The 18,654-nt window shown below is 38.1% G+C and overlaps 1 protein-coding gene across 6 annotated transcripts in view; it reads right to left on the reverse strand.

The window, feature by feature from the left end:
• The window catches only part of LOC145239861 (mucosa-associated lymphoid tissue lymphoma translocation protein 1-like), a 754,570-nt gene that overhangs the window by 411,071 nt on the left and 324,845 nt on the right, over window positions 1–18,654 (reverse strand). The window lies entirely within an intron of this gene.

Consider the following 18,654-nt stretch of genomic DNA (forward strand, 5'->3'; position numbering starts at 1 on the left):
CCAGCGCTCTCTACACTCCTGCTAGACACAGCTAGCGCTCTCTACACTCCTGCTAGACACAGCTAGCGCTCTCTACACTCCTGCTAGACACAGCTAGCGCTCTCTACACTCCTGCTAGACACAGCTAGCGCTCTCTACACTCCTGCTAGACACAGCCAGCGCTCTCTACACTCCTGCTAGACACAGCTAGCGCTCTCTACACTCCTGCTAGACACAGCCAGCGCTCTCTACACTCCTGCTAGACACAGCTAGCGCTCTCTACACTCCTGCTAGACACAGCCAGCGCTCTCTACACTCCTGCTAGACACAGCCAGCGCTCTCTACACTCCTGCTAGACACAGCTAGCGCTCTCTACACTCCTGCTAGACACAGCTAGCCACAAATTAATTTTTACATTTCTCATTTAAAAACGACTTTAATTGTATTCTCTCCAAAATAACTATCGTTCAAAGACGACATCTTTTTCTCCTTTTCAGCACGACATGATTTCATGTTAAATTCCGTATTTAAAAATAACTTTTAAATACATACAAGGCATCCGAATCGCATTTCAAGTCCTTTGAACAACGACGACTTTTCAAACGGAATAAAATCCGACTCGAATTGTATGTTCATTAAAAATGAAAGTCGTTTAAAAACAACACTTTTTTTTTTTAACACAACAGGACTTCATTTTAAATTCCTCGTCGAAAAGCGAATTCAATGCATTCGAACCGCATCTTAAGATTTTTTTTACAGCAATGACTTTTTTTTCAAACAATACAATCCGACTAGAATTATACTTTTATAAAATAAATCCATCGTTTAAAAACGACACGCTTCTCCATTGTCAGCACAACAGGATTTAATTTTAAATTCCGCATTGAAATAGGACTTCTATGCATACAAGTCAACTGAATCGCATTTCAAGTTCTTTTAAGAAAGTTGACTTTTTTCAAACAATAAAATCCGAATCGAATTGTACTTTTATAAAATCATTTTCGTTTAAAAAAAAAAACGACAACCCTTTTTCTTTTTAACACAACAGGATCTCATTTTAAATTCTTCGGTGAAAAACGAATTTAAATGCACAAGTCGTCCAAATTGCATTTTAAGTTCTGTTAACAGCGACGACTTTTTTTTTTTCAACAAATATAAGCAAATTTCATTCCAAATTCCACGTTTCTTTGACAACGATAGTTAAAGAAATCCAACGAATCCCACTGGGATTAACAAACAAAAAGAAAAAAAAGTCTGACTCACTTCATATCTTCAACCTTCACAGTTTGACACGACTTATTCAATTCTCTCTTTGACAATGCTTTTCAGTTTTCAACACGACTTTTAATTTTCCAGGTTCGATGCGAATCATTTAACATTTCCCATTTCATCTCGGCCGCATTGGTTCCATATTTAACGCCGAAATAGCTCCTGCTCGCAAAAAAAACCTGGGACTCGATTCTCGGCGACACTCTCCGCTCTAACCAGGTTCCATCCAGTTCTCGAGAACTCAACGGCTCGACTCTCCCAAACATCTTAACTCCCAGCCTTATATAATCTAATTTATGCAAATTAGTGCGCATTGGAACCTGCTGATTCGTCGCCTTCTCGTCTTCCATCGCTCGGGTTTCGAGTTCGCATATGCAGCCCACCTCCGTGACTGCAGTCACATTCAATTTTCACTACGATTCAATATGACTCTAAATCAAACCAGAATTCCATACCGCATCGACCGCCACATGGGTAACCAAGCGTCGCTACTTGGTGTGCCGGCAATGACCACAGCTATCGACAAGTTTACTACAGCACCAAAACATAAGCTAGCAAAATGTAAACATACCATCAAAATATCCACCTTTAATGTACAGACACTTCAACCCACATCTCAAATATCAGAACTTGTTGCTTCATCCAAAGAACACTATATCGATATTGTGTGTATTCAAGAGCACCGTCTCTTTCACAACGACATGGACATAACAATGTACCATGAAATTGGTAACAGCTGGGCACTAGTATCAGCGTCAGCATGGAAAAATTCAACAAATAGTACCATTGGGGAAGTAGGACTTCTGCTTAGCCCTCGAGCATTGAAATCATTGAACAGTGCTGAGAAGATAACACAAAGGATAATTCTTGCTACCATCAGTAGTAATCCTGCTGCTACTGTTATTTGTTGCTACCGCCCTACCAACGTCAGTGACAAGCAAGAGATCCTGAATTTCTATGATGAACTGTCAGCAATAGTACGCTCAATCTCCAAACATAATTTATTGGTTATCGGAGGTGACATGAATGCACATATAGGACGGGAAGACAACAAGCATAAGTTCTCTTTCCATGATGGAACAAACCGAAATGGGGAGTATCTATTAACTTTTCTCCTTGAAAACAACCTACAATGCATGAATACTCGTTTTCAGAAAAGACCCGGTAAGGTCATCAATCCCCAAATGGAGACAAGGCACAACTGGACTATCTTTTTATGAATAAGAAGTGGATCAATAGCTATCATAACTGTGAAGCTTATAGCAGTTTCTATGGTGTGTCTACTGATCATAAGATTGTAACCTCTAAGTTGAAGTTAAGCCTACGAGTGAACAAAACTAAAAAATCATCTAAACAGCCCTAAAACTGGTCAACGTTGTCACATGACAATCAGATCAGAGATTCATCTTCGAACTGCGAAACAGATTTGATGCTTTACAAGCACAAGAGCAGGAACCAACTGCTAATACCATCAATGAAAACTTTGTTAGATCACACCAAGAAGCTTCAAAGAAGTGTATACCTCTGAAGCCCAAGGTAAAGCGAAAAGTACCGTGGGAAAATGATAAAATATTAAAACGAGAAAAGTTAAAAAACATAATCAAAAAGCAACATAAATACCCCACTCGGCAGAATACAAAATTAAGGAAGCAGGCGCTTCAAGAGCATAGTATGATGGACCTATCAGAACAACAGAAGAATGTTCAAGAACAAATAGATCGAATCCAGAATGCAGCATATAACAAACAATCCTATCTGGCTTGGCAAGTAGTAAATGAGATATCTGGGCGCAAACGACCTGCCAAAGCTAAGTTAAAGGCAAACACTCCGGAAAATGCATGTTCGAAATAGAAAGCAAATTTTGAAAAGCTACTCGGAAACAAACCAGAAGTAACAGACCAACCAATTCAGCCGATTGTTGTACAGGAACTCGATATTGAGAAGGGTGATGTTACAATGGAGGAACTTCTAAATGTACTAAAGAAGACAAAGAATCGTAAAGCTGCAGGCTTAGATAACATACCTCCTGAAGTATGGAAAACAGGTGGTTTCAATGACATACTTTTTAATTCATGCAATTCTGTATATAATCAAAAAATTATTAATATATGGAGGGAAGGATGCATACTTCCCTTCCCCAAGAAGGGTGACCTAAGCATACCAAGCAACTACAGAGGAATAACACTCACTCCAATTGCAGCAAAAATCTACAATGCCATGCTTCTCAACCGTATCCAACCAAAGATCGAAGAAGTGCTCAAAAAGAACCAAAATGGATTTAGAAAGAATCGCTCTACTACTAGTCAAATACTTACTGTTAGGAGACTGATTGAAGGAGTCAAAGCAAAAAACATTGAGGCAGTCATGATCTTTGTAGATTTCTCCAAAGCATTCGACTCTGTACATAGAGGAAAAATTGCCAGCATATTAAAAGCATATGGCATTCCAAATGAAGTCATTAATGTTATCATGATGCTATATGAGCACACTCGAGCAATGGTCAAGTCCCCAGATGGGGACACCGAATTTTTCGACATCTGTACTGGGGTTCTACAAGGAGATACTCTTGCCCCTTTTCTTTTCATTGTCTGTCTTGACTTTGTACTTCGCACCTCTGTTGATATACACAACATGCTAGGCTTCACCCTTCATTTGAATCCAGAAACAGACGTCATCAATCAGCACACATAACTGATGCAGATTACGCAGACGATATTGCTTTGTTCATGAACAACACTGCTGATGTGCAAACACTGTTATGTAAGCTAGAAAAGTCTACAAATGACATTGGTCTCCACATAAATGCGGATAAGATAAAGTTTATGGCTTTCAATGTGAAGGGAGAGATCAGGGCTTTGGTTGGATCAACACTGAAAGAAGTCACTGAGTTTACGTATTTGGGCAGCAACATAGTTTCCACAGAGACAGATATCGGAATTCACATCTCAAAAGCATGGACTGCAATGGCTACATTCAGTATGGACTTCGAGACTGGCTGACAAACGTAAAAGGTAGTTCTTCAGGGCAGTGGTAGAGTCTGTCCTTGTTTACGGTGCTACGACCTGGACACTCACCAAAAGATTGGAAAGAAAACTAGACGGCACATACCCCGGTATGCTAAGAACAATATTAAATATATCTTGGCAAAATCATCCCACGAAGCAGCAACTTTATGGCAATCTACCTGCCATATCTAATACCATCAGAGAAAGACGCCTACGATTTGCCGGTCATTGTCTGAGGAGCAAGCATGAATTGGTGAGTGATGTATTGCTATGGACTCCACGACACGGACGCGCAAGCGGAGGACAACCTAGATCCACGTACATCCAACAAATAGCACACGATGCCAACTGTGAACCTGAAGATCTTGGGCAACTGATGGAAGACATGTCATGATAATGATGATGATGACATATATATATATACACATATATATACATATATACAGCCTTTGAGATTTGAAAAGAATTCACTCGACCGCCGGTCGAGTGTGAGGGAAAATTTACTCGCCCCAAAATATTTTTACTTGTCCGACTTTATGTCTTTGTTTCAGTCAATAATAGTAAATAATTTTACAATAATTCAAGAAATAACCGTGCGTATAATCTAACAAGAAAATATTTGTTTAACTCTTGTAAATCAACTATTTTATTACTACAAACATTTCAGTAAATATTCAACAAAACGTTAAAATACAACATCAGTTTCTTATATAGCATCATTCACATTATTGTTCCATAGAAATAAAAATAATTTCTTCAAATGTTTGACGGAACGATGCATTTTTTTTCCTCTTTCAAATGTTCGTCTTTACTTTTGTAAGCATGAAGTGTATATAGTTGTAGTGTCGAAGAATTTTTTTTTCCAAATGAATTTCAAAATCAGAGAGGTAAATGAAGGCGACATTTTGACTACACGCCGAATGTGTAAATTTGACCTCTTGTTGACCTTTAGTTTGACCACTCTTTTTTCAATATGATATTCAAACGGTCTCACAGCTAGAGATGAAAGAATTCACAAATGATGAGACATAGGTCATTCTAAGTGAGGCTCATAAAATAAATAAGTTTTTCCCGTTGCTTTATTTAAAGAAATTTTATTGACTGGCGGACGAGTGATTTACCACTTTTAGTCAGCCCCAAGAAATTTTCAATCGACTGTGGCGACCGGCCGTGTAAAATCTCAAAGGCTGCATATATATACATACATATATATATACATATAACATACATATATATGTATACATACATATATATATATATATATATACGTATGCATATGCATATATATATATACATATAACATACATATATATATATACATACACATACACATATATATACATATAACATACATATATATGTATACATACACATATATATACATATAACATACATATGTATGTATACATACACATATATATACATATAACATACATATATATGTATACATACACATATATATACATATAACATACATATATATGTATACATACACATATATATACATATAACATACATATATATGTATATATATATATATATATATATATATATATACATATATATGTATATATATATATATATATATATATATATATATATATATACACAGGGTGTCCATAAAGTCCGTGTGAACTTTTAAAAAATTATAACTTTATTTGTATTTGCAATAGAAATAGTCTGTAAAATGGATTTGAAAGAAGTAAATTTGTATTTTTTAAGCTTTTGTTGAAATTTTATTTAACTTTCCACATGCCCTCCATCATTAGCAATACAAAGAGTAATACGATTTTGTAGTTCACGAAAAACATTTGCCAAATGATTTATAGTAATGCCTGAAATCACATTAGTTATTCTAGCTTTCAAATCTTCCAATGAACTAGGTTTGGTTGCATGCACAATTGTTTTCACATGTCCCCATAAAAAAGTCTAATGGAGTCAAATCTGGTGAACGTGGAGGCCAATGAAATGGTCCACCCCTTTCGATCCATCTGTTAGGAAATTCCTGATTTAGAAACGATCTGATACGCCGATCAAAGTGACAAGGAGCTCCATCTTGTTGAAACACTGTATCATTGTTCAAGTTGCGGAATAAAGTAATTTTGCAACATATCTAAGTATCTGTCACTGTTAATAACATAATCTTCAAAAAAAATATGGCCCTATTATTCGATTTATTCCCAAAGCACACCACACTTTAAGAGAGTTCCATTCATGTTCAACAGTTTCATTTGGGTTTTCAGTTCCCCAAATTCGGCAATTATGCCTGTTGACCTTGCCACTAATGTGAAATGTTGCTTCATCAGAAAACAGTAAATCACTCACAAATGCATCATCATTGCAAAGTTTTTCATTGAACTGGTGACAGAAAGTTAGCCGTGCATAATAATCCTCTTCTAACAACTGTTGATGTAATTGAATTTTGTAAGCTTTCATATGAAGTTTTGTCCACAGAATCTTATGCAGTAGACTTTGGCAGCCCGAGCTCCAATGATGCCCGTCTTACAGACTTTCTTGGACTTGCAGTAAAGGATTCTTCTATGGAAGCAACACTTTCGTCACTGACACATGGCCTTCCAGGGCATAGTTTATATTGGACAGAGCATGTCTTTTAAAATTTTTTCATATATTTAACAATGGTGTTCCTATGAGGCGCTTATTTTTATTGTATTCAATTCTAAACTTTCTTTGTACAGCAATAGTAGATTTCAATTCAACCAACCAAAGGACACAGTTTACTTTTTCCTCAATTGAAGCCATGAGATCAAATTGATTCTGAAAAACAAAAGAAAATCTTTTTTGCTTATTTTTTACTTATCTAAAAATTGTTACGGATTTTGTGGTGAAAAATTATTCAATAACTATACTTAAAACTAGATACATGAAACTTTATAACATTTTTTACAGCTTATTTCATTCGCAAATATAAATAAAGTTATAAATTTTTTAATGCACACACAAACTTTATGGACACCCTGTATATATACAAATATTTGCATACATATACATATATATACATATGTATATATATATATACACATATATATGTGCGTACATATATATATATATATATATATATATATATATACATACATATGATGATATCTGCATCTTTTCAGATAGTCACCATCACATTAAGTTCTCTCAATCTCGTCATCGATGTCATCTCAGATGACTCTGCACTGCTGCTGCAGATTTACACATCTTGAAGCAGATGTGATATACAAATTGACAATTTCCACTGAGTTGAAGGGTATTCCTATGAATAATCACGTCTTCTCAAACCAGCAGTAGACTTGCAAACTTTGCTTCATATTAAACACATCGTCTGGTGAAGACTAATAGGTGCAAAGGTGACCTGAACAGGAGTTTTGTGCAACTTAAGGTGGTTGACATAGCCAGCTTTTGACAAAAGCATTCGTTCACAAGTCTTGCATTTCCAGCTCTGTTAAATTAATTAAACCTTTGTGAAACTCTCGCTTCAGATTGCTGTGGGCCTGCTTTCTTTTCTCTAGAGCATCACAACTTTCACGTACAAGCTTTCACCACTTCGACCTTTGCAGAATAAGTTCTTCCCATGTGTCGATGTTGATTTGTAAGACTTTCAAATTAATCTTTGTAGAGTTCCTGAACCTCTTCCTAGGCTTTTGTTGAGGGCGCTTGCTATTTTCCAGCTCCCCGTAAAAAATTTGTTTTGGCAGCCTACACTCTTTAATTTGAACCAGGTGGCCCACCCAACGCATGTAAGATCTGATTACAAGTGTCTCAACACTAGAGCAACATGCTCTCACAAGGACTTCAGTATCAGGTACTTGTGCTTGCCACTTGATATTTAAGATACATCTCAAGCATTTTTGGTGAAATCGTTCATAGTCCGCCATCCACGCTGGGTGTCTTCGTTCACGGTACGATCATCGAAGAGACTCTTCTTCCGACACTTCAACATCAGCATCAACCTCCCCTTCCTCTGATGGCAAGGAGACTCTCCGTATATCTAAAATGTGCGAGGCATTCTGTCAATCGCTACCTTGTTTTTGGAGAGTACTTCAGTCACTGTACCTTTTCCCCAGCGAGTCATGCAACGAGAATTGGGTGGTTTCACCCACACCTCTCCACCAACTGTGATGTCGCCATTCATAAGAAAAAATAGACAGGTGCGGCACTGAATTTTCGTATTGACAAGCCTTCGGCGTCATATTGTACCAAAAAACTGCTTCTTGGGGCGAAATCTGGCTTCTTGATGCCACAGTTTTTATAGTGCGATGGTGCCTCTCTATAATTCCATTTCCACTTGGACAGTATGCAGCTCTAAAATATAGCCCTACATTCCACTTCGAACATAAGTCTCTAAAAACTTCCGAGCGGAAAGACGTACCATTATCCACCAACACCTCTTCTACTGGCCCCCTTTCCATAAAAACCTCCTCGACAACTCTCTTTACCTCTTCTGCTGTTTCATTCTTGATTTTCCGCCATATCGCTACTCTCCCAGGCCACAATCAATCATAGTTACATGTGGTTCATGTTGATAATGTGTGATGTCAATGGCCAATCTCCACCAATTCTCTTCAACATGCAGTTCCCATTTTTCATGTCTAGCCGGTGCAGGGTCGATTGATTGGCATTCCCTACATTGTTCCACCACCTTTTGGACGTCTTGCATCGTGACGTGCGGGTTTACTTTTCTTGCCAGGTAAAGGGTCCGTTCCTTTCCAAAATGATGCAGGTTATGCAGGTTTTTTAAATTCTCTACTGCACAACATGCTGGAGCCCCGTCTCTTTCCTTGTGTAGTCAGGCTTTCTTGACTCTTGTCAGCCCATCTGCTTTATTTTTTTGTGACGGAACTAAGGTAATAGTTACCTTTAGTTCGAATTCTCGAACCAAGTCTCCCAGTGCTCCAAGTCTACGCTTGATAAGCATCTCCGCTGCTCCTTTTGTTTTGATCCACTTATCACCAGACAGCTCCGATTTAATCCATGACGCCACTGTTGCAGAGTCTGTTTTAACATTCACTATCTGTAGCCCCCATTTTAAAGCTAGATTGATGCCTTTCATCACAGCATCGAGTTCCGCAACATTGATATGGACGCCATCATCCTTTTTGCGTAGCCAAGCAGCATCTTCAACAGCCACTTCTCCTATTTCCAATAATACCCCTAATGCTACACTGCTAGCATCAGTCCATATCACCCCTTCATGGCCCTCCTTTACATGCCATTCTCCTCTCACAGGGTCTATTTTTTTTCACTTCTACAATGACTTCTTGTATCATGAGAAGTACTTCTTGATCAACTGCATCTTCCCAACTGTCTGTCCCAGTCTGCCTTTTAATAAAACTGCATGCAGTTCGCAGCCATCCAGCTATTGGATAGTGGCCAACCAGCTTTCCACATATAGAGAAAAGCTCTCTCTTGGCTAGGTCAACCTTGGCTTCAGGGATCTCATTTTCTCGTCCAAACATCAATTTTCCTGCCTTATTGTTCTGTAGTCGAAATCCCAAAGCCATTCCGTTTTCCAGTGACTCAAGCAGCTTTGTCGTCAGTCCATATGCTTTGATATGCTCTCTCACCCTTTCCGCAGTCACCTCTGTTTCGTCCACTAGCACATCGTTGATGTAAGAGCAGGTGCCTCTCTTCACTGGCTAGCACTGTCTTAAGAACTGCCGTCATTATCTTTGGTGTGGAGTTCAGACCAAATCCTAATCTGGTCAGACAATAAACTTGACCTTTGTACTCTACCAATTGATATTTCCACAATTTCTCATCCACATGAAGTTGGAGGTAGGCTGACTACAGGTCCACAATTTTAGTTGCCTGCTTCATCCTCCTCCATTTCCTTGCGACTTCTTCACAGACGTCGATTCTGTCCTTTGTGTGACAAGCGACAAACTTGTTCAGCTCACGGAAATCCAACACTTTCTTCTTAATAGGTTGAACCACAGCCATGAGTGGCAAAATTCCTTCAACTTTCCCTGACCACGGCATCAATATTCCTTCATCTATCCATCTCTCAACTTCTTTTTCAAACTGCGGCTCCACAGCTCCTTTCAGTGTGCTTTTGTAGCAGCTGACCCGATTTGTCAATACAGGTGGCTCCACGGTCCATCGCCATTCTACCATCCATTTTTCGCCATCGAAGCAGGCTCGAAAGTCATAATCCTCAATCAGACATGGTCGGGGTTTTGACGGTTGGTTGGTATCACCCCTGGTTACACTTCCTGTTATTCCCGGTGCACTCTGATTGCCAAATTTCACCTGGCCTTTAGCAATAGTAGCTCCTCCCAGTCGGTCTATTGCGTCCAGGCCCAGCACCACATCAATTCCTGCAACCAGTCTATCCAGTACGATCACTCTTAGCTGCAATGGCATATTCCTTACTACAATCTCCACATCGGCCTCTCCACAGCATTCCACTTCTCTGCCATCCACCGCTCTAACGTTGCTGGTTTCATTCCAAGAGTTGGCGACGCTCGTAGTAATAAGTGTTGTTGTACATCCAGTATCAACAAGAGCTCTAGCCCTCTTTCCATTGATTGTGATCACTAACTGTGGCAACAAACTCTCATACGCCTGTTCAGTATAAAAGCGGTGACTACTGGCGCAATAGCACCCCTTTACTCGTTTCCCGGAAGCGAAGGGCAATTCCTGCTAATTTGCCCTACTTGGCCACACCGAAAACAGATAATGTCTGGCCATGGCTCCCTACTGTCTCTCATCAGATGTGGTCCTTGACATCGAAAGCATTTACCGGTAAATCCACGGCCTTGCTTCATCACTGGTTGCTCCTTTCTGCTTGCCACAGCAGCCGCGACCGCCCCCAGCTCACTGGGCTGTTTCACCAAAATTCTAGCATGCCTTAGAATCTCCTCCACCTCCATGGTTTCAATATCAATAAGTCGTTGCAGTTCCATGGAGATGCGATCAGGGAAACCAGTTACAAGCGCCAGCTTTACAGTCTTCTCAAGGCTGCGTCCCCCATATCCAGCCAATCCTGCTAGTCACCTTATCTCTGCCACGTACACGTCCACAGACTCCCTAGTTCAGGTGACTAGTTGTAAGCCTCAAACGTGGTCTCGGAAAATGCGGTCTTTAACCGGTTTTCAATGTTCTCAGCAATGGCCTGATCTGTCTCTCCCATTTCTAGATAGACCGCTAGAGTACTTCCTTCCAAATACATTGGTATTAACGTGGCTACATCCTCGATCTTCTGCAGCCTTGCCACCAACTTCAGCTTGTTAAGCCACGAAACCACATCACCTTCTCCAGTAAATGGCCTCAGGATATCGCTGCTCAATCTTACTCGGTCACCCATTTTTATCACTGTGCCGAAATAGCTTGATGTTAAATTTGAACTCAACCTCAGATCAAAAGTCTCAAACTCAAATCCAACTGCTCTCTTCTCTCTGCACTTTCCACACTGACGCCCAAAATAAAGAAGACGGCTCTTTTATAGAGAGACCCAACCACATCTCATTTGCATACCCCCTCCCCCCTCTCGTCACATCACGTGATTTTCAGTCTATAAATACCAGGGGGCAGCCATTTTTATTTTCTCTTTTTTTTTTCTTTCCTAACACAAGCCGCACGATGCATGAGGTAAGGTTCTTTACTTTTAACCAAAAGATTGAGGTTACACCAGCTGTTGATCTGAGAACATAATGAGATGTAGATTTGGGGAGATTCTAGTCAGTCGTTAACTGGACATCAGAGAGAACGGACAACTCAAAGTGGGGAGTGGTGTTCCTCATGCAGCCACGATGTAAAGACATTGTAATCTTTGAAGATGTCGGCTGAAATCATAAAAATAAATGTTTGTAAATAATTGAGGTATGTGTTATTTACACCTTTATCTACAACTGTTTTGATACATTCGCATCAATCATTTCCTGTTAGAATTGTTGCATAAATGTTAAAATATACACACTAGATGATCAACTAAATGATACGACATATATACATACATTTATATGCACATGAATATACAGATAAAATATAAAAATATTCAAGATGTACGTCGTTATGAAACATATTCACATATATACCCAATATATAACACAAATGGGGGATGGAGAAAGCCCTGGAAATCCAGATGCTTGCTGGCTCAGGAGACACTAGGAGTTTCTTTAATGCCACCAAGGCTGTGTATGGGCCCAGCTATTGGGGCCTAAACCCACTCCGATCCAAGGACAGACAAACTCTGCTGAAGGACAATGTGGGCATCAGTTGCAGATGGCAAGAACACTTCCAGAAGCTCCTAAATCGAAACACCACAGTTGAGTGGGAAATTATCAACCAGATCCCTCAGTGTCCTGCCATGAAACACAAATAGAAAAGGAGATCCAGGATGCCATCAAGAAACTGAGCAACAACAAGGCCTCTGGGCCAGATGGGATTCCTGGAGAAATCCCCAAGCAAGGCAGACCCAAACTCTATTGCCACATCCATAGCCTCCTGAGTAAAATCTGGGATAAGGAGGAAATACCGGCAGAACTTAGGGATGCCTTGATCATCACAATCTTCAAGAGGGGAGATAAAGCGGACTGTGGCAACTACAGAGGTGTCTCCCTCAACAGGCAAAGTTACATTGGCCGAGCGGTTGCTGCCGCTGTCAGAAAACATCTTGCCAGAGTCTTGTGTGGCTTTTGTTCTGCCACAGGAACCTTTGATATGATTTTTACAGCTCGTCAACTGCAGAATGTCAGGAGCAACACCTTCCACTGTACATGGCGTTTATTGATCTACCAAAGGCTTTTGACTCTGTGAACAGAACTGCCCTCTGGTGTGTCCTCTCCAAGATTGGATGCCCAGACAAGTATCTAAAAATCTTGAGACTTCTTCATGACGACATGATGGCAGTTGTGATCAGCAATGATGGCTTGGAAACATCTCCCTTCAAAGTTGACACTGGTGTCAAGCAGGGCTGCATCATTGCCCCAACCCTGTTCACCATCTACATCTCCACCATCCTTCACCTCATCAGCCAGAACCTACCTGAGGGAATCAAACTCATGTAAATGATAGATGGCGGACTCTTTAACATCAGCAGGTTTAGGGCAAAAAGCAAGGTCCTCACCTTGTTCATCATGGAGCTTCAATACACGGATGACAATGCGCTAGTTGCTCACTCAGAAGCAGACCTCTAAAGCATCTTAGATGCCTTTGAGAGAGCCTACCGGATCCTGGGACTTGATCTTAACATCAAAAAGACCCAGATCCTACACCAACCAGGTTCTGGCACACCCCACAGCCACCCACAATTTTTGTGGAAGGCAACACCTTAGAAAATGTGGATCAATTTGCCTACCTTGGCAGCCTTGTCTTCACAAATCTATCATCAATTCAGAGATTCACCACCACATCAGATGTGCCAGTGCAGCCTTTGCCAAGCTACTGAAGAGAGTGTTTGAGAATCGGAATATGGGGAGCATAGTCAAGCTGCTTGTCTATAAAGCCCACTCTTCTCTATGGGGCTGACAGCCGGACATCTGAAGACCCTGGAGCAGTATCACCAGCGTTGTCTCTGCAAGATCTTCAGGATTGGATGGGAGGATTGACGAACAAACATAAGTATCCTGAAGGAGGCCAACATACCTACCATCACCACAGCCATCATCCGACACCAGTTGCAATTGACAGACCATGCAAGCCTGACAACCGCCTTTACAAAGCAAATACTCTACGATCAGCTAAAAGAGGGAAAGTGGCCCCAAGGAGGACAGAAAAAGACATATAAGGACAACATAAAGACCCACCTGAGACAGTGTCACTTAAGCCTCATCAGCTTGAGGTGACATATGGAGCAGGATGGTCCATGAAGGCACGGCTCACTCAGAAAAGGACCGCAACAGAGCCGCAGAAAACACGAGAAAGCAGAGAAAGGAGAGATCTACTACCAATACAGCTCCTTCCACTTCTTTCAATACCTAGTTGACCACCCACACATGCCCCCACTGCAATAAAGTTTGTGGGTCAAGGATCACCCTCCACAGCTATCTGAAGATCCACGGATCACCAGACCTAATCTTACCAATGAGGGAACAATCATACTCATCACGAGTGATTGCCGATGATGATGACATATGGGTGCATGCATCTGAGTGTGCGTGTATGTGTGTGTGTATATACAGGTATTAGTGTGTGTGTGTGTGTGTCTGTGGGTGAGTGGACGGGCATACATAAAATCCAGACAAGCAAAAATGTTACCCCTTCACCTCGTTCCATACATCGAACCATAATAAGTTTATGATTACAATGGGAATCACTAGCTTTTCGTCAGTACTTTCCACTTATCTGTCTAAACTTGTTCATCATTCTCCATGTGTATGTGTACGTACGCCTATAAATGTGTGTGTGTATTCTGCATGTGTATAGGTATTTGTAGAAGCATGTGTGGTAATGTACGGGTGTACATGTATGTATGGTTATATATGTGAGTATGTAGGCAGAGGTGCATGGGTATCCACTTCAACATTTTATGGAAGACTTGGTTTTCAATAAAGGCCACACACATTGCTGACGATTCCAAGTAAAAATATTGGGATGGTTGTATTCAGATACATCTTAACCTTATTGGCTATGGCCGTTGTTTTCCTATTAGCTCTGCCCATCCTGCACTCATGTTTCTATCATTCACACTGAAGAAGACCGAAGGATCAGTGGAAAATTATGTGCTTTAAAAAAAAACGTTTTTGTTTCTTTCGAAAGATCTTTTGTATTCCTACACATCAACAAATAGGAAATAAATACAGAAAAAATGTAAACATTTATATATTTTCATATTGATATTTTATCCAAACATATATATGTATTTTTCATATGTATGTGTGTGTGTTTATTGAAAAAATATGCTTATTGAATTATATTTCATTAATCCTTTTATTTATGTAGCTCAATATATGTTACATATAACTACAGAGCATATACTAATAAGTGACGAAAAGTCTATATTCCAAATTCAAAGATGTTCATCTTACCACTTATTTCTTTCAGCGTGTTAAAATGTTCAATTCTTGACAACACCTGTTTTATAATGCAAAAACAATCATAAAACTATTATGTCAATATTTTCCATCCTGACTTATTAGAAGAATAAGAAGTCATTAACTTTTAACAAAAGAAAATAAAAAAGAATATCAGCATGATTACTTAAATCCCAAAAGATCCAGAGAATAGTTGCAAATGTGTTTTATAATATTTACGCTAGCATTGATATTTTCAGGCATTATATTAACATATTAATATAACGTATACATGTCATTTTAATCAACACTAAAATTATCTTATGTAATACCTTTTTCAATTTATTATTTAGAAATAGTTAGCCTAAGATTATGTTAACAATGGTTAAATCTATAATAGGTGTATTTAGACATTTTGCAGCCTTATGCTTCTCATCAAAAGAGGAGAAAAGAGGCAAAATTATAGGAAAATGCGACCTTTAGCATTAGAAAGGAAATATTAAAATAGTTGAGATAGAAGGGGGATAATAGAAAGAAGTAAGAGAAGGGATTCAAATAGTTTCTATATATTCAGGGGGATATACTGAGCCAGATGGGGATCTAAAAATATGAACATTAGAAGGCGGGTAAGAATCTGGAAATATCCCTTGACCTGCTATGGGATAAAATTAAGGCCAGAAGGAATCTGAAATTGGAAATTAAAATGGAGAGCATTCAAAAATAGCATCTTATAAAAAGAGTGATATATGATCAATCCCGGGTTAAGTTTTGCTGTGCAGGTTGGTTAGTGGAAAAAGAGTTCAGAAGGTTATGGTTGATGTATATCAATCGCTGTAGCTAGAGTTGACAGTGTCACCTGAATTTCATTTGGTTGATGTGAAAGAAAATGGGAAAAGTAAGAAAGAGAAAGAGTATGAAAAGAAAGAGAGGAAGATATGTTTTCACTCACATACAAGGCAATCTACCTTCTGACTTTGGGTGAAGCAGACGTGTTGGGTAGGCACAAAAAATGCATTGAAGAAAAAGAAAATGCAAAAAAAAAAAAAAAAAGAAGTGAGTAAACAATGCGATGGCTCCCCCCTCCGTTCACTTGAAAACAAATAAAGACTCCATACCAGAAAATCGGTGTTATTTCATCGCAACATATATACACACACTAGAGGTAACATGATCACATAATAGACATACATAGATACATATGTAATAAAAGATACGTAATAATAATAATAATAATAATAATGAGACATTAATAACAAAAGATAAAAATCTCCCCTTCGCCAAGAATACCACATTGTCTGTTTGCTGCAATGACCATTTTTCTGACCTCATGCCACAGAGAAACCTGAGTACACATGAAACAAAATGAGACCAGAAAAATACAGAAAAAAAAAAACAGCATGAATGAGTCCACAGAACTATTAAGAAAAACATACACAACTTAAAGGTCCTTAAAAGGAGCTTGAATACGTGTACACACACCCAACTGTATAAATGTATATAAGCTGTAAATAAGATTTGTATGTATAATTAAAATGGGAATGGATATACACAGCAAGTTTTTACGAGATGATCACAAAAAAGGTCATTAGAACACACCCACACTCTTATAACACAACATGCTTGGGTTGAGCATGAGAATGTAAAAAAAAAAAGCAATCATGAAAGAAATGGCAAATACACATTCAACAACAACAACAAAAAAAGAGAATAAAGATAGTTACAGGAAAAAAAATAAGATAGAAAAACATATAAAACAAAGAAATATGAATGATTTCAATAATGGAAAGTGAAAAAAACGTATTTAGTGAAGATAAAAAAGCAATGTGGTTGTTGTAAGAATAATAAAAAAGAAACATATATACATACACAGTTAACAAAAAATGTATGTATATTAGGCAAGGTATACTTAGATATCGTCCATTGTGAGTGAAAACAAAGGAATTGTGTTAAATTCACAGAAAAAAGAATGGCGCTTAAAATTGTGCTGAAAAAAAAATGTTTGTTCCATTTAAGGAACTATAATAAAATGTTGAATAGATTCAAGGAAACGTATAAAGAAAAAACTTTTTGTTAAAATGTGATTGAATTGTGATCTGAATTATACAAGTAAAAAAGGGATTAATTTGTTGTAAAAGAACAGAAAAAGAAAAACAGTGAAAATCACACTCAAGATGAGAACCGTAGTCCAATGAATCCGAATAATATGAAGGTAATCAGGAGTTACCAAAGATAATAGAATTAAAATGACATAAAAATGTTTATTAAAGAATAGGATATCTGATTATTCTTAGGAAGGAGTAGAATTGTAAATTATTTGAAATGAATAATATAGGTATAATGAAATAAGAAGCCAATAAAGATAAGTTTTTAAAAGGGGGAAAGTTTATCAGTAGAATTTAAGTGATTTCCATATTTAAATTCCCTTTTATGCCTACATTTGACTATAATTTCATTTTTGGAATTTATTACATTTAGCTTTCTTAATGCTGTAACTATAATGATGGCAACGAAATTACAAAAAAGGCAACATCGGGACCTTGGGTGGTAAGATCTAAATTTTTTAAGTATTGTCTATCAAAAAAAAAAAATTAGTACAATGAAAAACATAACGCTTCAAAATACCTAGGTATAAAGAGCATTTATAATCCCCCTTCCTATTGACATTTTCTCTTTATTGAACTGACAAATGAATTTATATAACACCAATATATATTTTATCTTGTCTATAATATTTTTCTTATATAAATGCATAGATTATGTATAATAAATATAAGTACATCTGGGTGTTTCCTCTTGCAATATTGTGATTGGCTAGTTAAGCCATAAATACTGGCTTATAGAAACATTTGGGAGAGATGTTGTAATGTACACAAGGGCTAGGAACACTCAACTTGACTATGCCACTTGTTCTATGACATACCAGATACATCTGGCAGCAAGGAATCTACTGTAAAAATTCAACCATGGCTAAAGATGCATGTCCCATGGACTCGATTGCATATCGACTCATAAATGAATCATGTTGCTTGGTGATAGTGGATAATTTCACAAAGTAGCCAGAAATTTTTAAATGCAAACATCAATTGGCAACAAAGACGATAAAGGTACTTTAGTAATTTTGAACTCCCCAAGATTCTAGTAAGTGATAATGGAACCCAGTTCCAGTGATTTTTTACTCTAACTGAAGCAAGACCACTCAGCTACTTCAAACGATATATATCCATTTTCCAGGATTATATAAGTAGTAATAAAAGAGTTCAAAACGAATTCACAAACTTTTCTGATAACATATTAAAATTTCACATATATCAAAATAATTCTGAGATTACCTTCTATTCATAAGTAGTTCGGCTTTTTATCATATACATTATACCTTTTAAAATACTTCTGTAAATGTATTAGTCAAAAAAAGAGAAATACAACTTCCTGTATGTAAGGTAAGT

This window comes from Euprymna scolopes, chromosome 19 (genome assembly GCF_053919585.1).
Source record: "Euprymna scolopes isolate OS-2025 chromosome 19, ASM5391958v1, whole genome shotgun sequence".
Classification (NCBI taxonomy): domain Eukaryota; kingdom Metazoa; phylum Mollusca; class Cephalopoda; order Sepiida; family Sepiolidae; genus Euprymna; species Euprymna scolopes.